Raw genomic sequence first — 3,155 nt, forward strand, 5'->3', positions numbered from 1 at the left:
CTAGAAGACCCCCCCTATCAGAGCCACACGTTAAACTAAACTCACACAATCCCCTCTTAGTGGATTTGTTATGACATCGTATCTGGTCCAATCGGTTACCACTCAATGTTCTTACTTTTGTAACGTACGGACCCCTTACGCAACTTTTAACTGCAGATTCCACTGCCACTCTCCCATGAGACTCACAGCTCATGACGAAAGCAAGGCTAAGTGGGTTGAATCCTTCATCAGATTAACGTTGACAAGAAGAATGCTAAAGCTTGCAATACCTTGACTGGAATTCATACGCTTCGGACTGTTCTTATGCGGTTTTAGTAGTAAGTGCCCGCCAACAATTCTGAAGGGGTTGGGCGCTGGTACGAATGCCATCCGCGGCTACCATGTCCAGGGCACGGCAGGAGTATACCGAGAATTCTATGCAAATTAAAGAAAGCAGGAAAAGACCGATCCAGAGCTTTGTTAACCACTTGTCGGGCTAATAGGTGCTAAAATTATGGGGTTTTACTTGCCAAAAGCCCGATTTGATTATGATACACGCCGTAGTGGGTGACTCCGGAAAAAATTAGACCACCTGGGATTCTTTAACGTGCACCTGAATCTAAGTACACGGGTGTTTTCGCATTTCGCCCCCATCGAAATGCGGCCGCCAGGGCCGGGATTCGATCCCGCGACCTCGTGCTTAGCAGGCCAACACTAAGCAACCACGGCGGGTGCTAAAAGGTGCAATATGCCCTGTTAAGCACTCGTGAACGATAACGTTGGATTACGACATTTCCGGCAAAATTTAGAAACCTCCGCCACGGAGCTTATCATAATCTGGAAATAGCCAAGATCATCCATGTTAAGATAGGTCAATCTACCAGTAAATCAATCAATCAATCAATCAATCAATCAATCAATCAATCAATAGTAGTAAATAAATAAATAAATAAATAAATAAATAAATAAATAAATAAATAAATAAACATAAGTAAGCTCCTTTTTTATATCTTCCGCGCTCGTCAAGCCAAATATGAAAATTACCGACAATTTTACACACATGGTTGTAAAACACAACGTCTGAGTATGGGGGCCATAACGAAAAACTGCGAAACAAGTGTTCGATTACCACAACATGCCTCTGTTTTCGCTGCTTAAGTTGATGCCTATATAGACTGCAGTTAAAAATTATCACTGGCAAGCACAAAAATACAGTCATGTACACTGACTCGTTAAGTACACTAAATGACCTACTTCTGAAATGCGAGTGTGAACCCCTGTTAGGGGATATTTTAAAATTGGTGGGTTCTAGCAATATACGGGTGATCGATTCGCTTGTGCTGGGTCCCGAGCCATATTGGGATACCGGGTAATGAAGCAGCAGATCGAAGCGCATCCATGACCGCGTACAAAGGCATAACGAACACAACGAAGTTCAACACAAAGGTAGTATCCGAGCGACTGGGAAGGCTTTGACGCCAATATGGCAACAAGAATCGGACTCTTTCGCAAACAGCAAGCTACGTCCAACTAAACCCGAGCTTGGCGAGTGGATGTCATGTAGTCACCAGGAACGATTTGTTGAAGTGGACTTGTGCCGAGTACAAATTGGACACACACACTCCACAAACATTTTTTTACTTATATAAGAAGACCCAACAACATGGGAGGAGTGCCAAGCACCGCTAACAGTGGTGCACATTTTACTGACGTGTAAACATATTGAAACACACAGACGAAAACTTTTGCGCAACTGATATAAATTGCCCATACCTTTACACCCTGCTTTGGCTTTAGGAGGCGATCCACTAGCGCCATTAGCTGACGTGCTTAAATATCTAGATGACACCGGCTTTTGCACAAGCTATAGAGCAACGCAGCTTTTGCTGTTTTTGAATTTGATTTTAAAACACCATATAGCAGCATAGCCTTAGTCGCTATTGCGCCACTAAACCCAATTTAACTAACTAACAGATAGCAACGCCACATATTGCAGTGGAAGTTTGTGTGAGAAACCTTATTCCATGTTGCCCGCTTCTTTCGTAAACCACTTTAGAAAGATTCCCTACAGCTCTAGCAAAGATCTTACAGGAGCGCTAAGCCTACGTGATTTCAAGCAGCTCATCTGAGAAATTGTGCGAAGTGTTTTGTGCGCAGCGCCCCGCTCGTTAAGTGTACGCTTGTTGCGTAGCTCATCGAGCACCGGAGATGTCCTGTGGATCGTTGATATGGACGCTCCGTAAGCATGTGCTTCTCGCACACTTCGAGCCGGCACTGTTGCAACATATGCTGCTAGCCACTAGGGAGTGAAGCATGCCAATACGCCTATAGGCTGTCGGAAAGATGAAAGGGCCGGCGAGCTCTCGGTTCAAAGAATTCTAACGGCGAGCGATTGGGGATCACATTCCGCCCCGAGACCTTCATGCACGCAATATGCATTTACTACATATATTAATGACCGAGAAGAATGACTTGCGGAGGAAATGCCTTTGGTGCACGTGTGTCTGCGTTGGTCAGCCTAATCAACCAGACGCACAATTAGCATTATTTGAAATGCAAGCACAAAACCACAACAGATGTGAGTACCTGCTGCACGTAATTTGATTGTAGTGAAGCGGGAATGCACTTTGTACAAGGTTTCTCAGGATGGTATAGTCCCTAATTTACGTTTCTGAACTTGAATGAGAATGCTACTACAAATTGAGGTGAACCTGCATGTAAACAAATGGGCCCATTAAAAATTATTTTCTGGGATTTTACGTGCTAAAACCCGGTTATGATTATGAGGCACGCCATAGTGGGGGACTTTCGAATAATTTTGACCACCTGCGGTTCTTCAACGTGCACCCAGTGCACGGTAGATGGGAATTCTTGCATTTAGCCCCCATAAATATGCGGCCGTCGCGACCGGGATTTGATCCCGAGACCTCGTGCTTAGAAGCGCAACTTCGACTTCGGAGAAGCGCAACGTCGCTCACGCTCCGCTCCGCTAACATTTCACGCGACGGCCAACTTCACAACGGCCAGACGTGGAAGCTCCTCAAACACCTCCTAGATGAAACCAAGAGTAAATCCAACCAACGAGAGAACCTGCGCAGGCTCCTTAAAATTAAATTAGAGGGTTTTACGTACCAAAACCACGATCTGATTATGAGGCACGCCGTAGTGGGGGACTC

This window comes from Dermacentor silvarum, chromosome 5 (genome assembly GCF_013339745.2).
Source record: "Dermacentor silvarum isolate Dsil-2018 chromosome 5, BIME_Dsil_1.4, whole genome shotgun sequence".
Lineage (NCBI taxonomy): Eukaryota > Metazoa > Arthropoda > Arachnida > Ixodida > Ixodidae > Dermacentor > Dermacentor silvarum.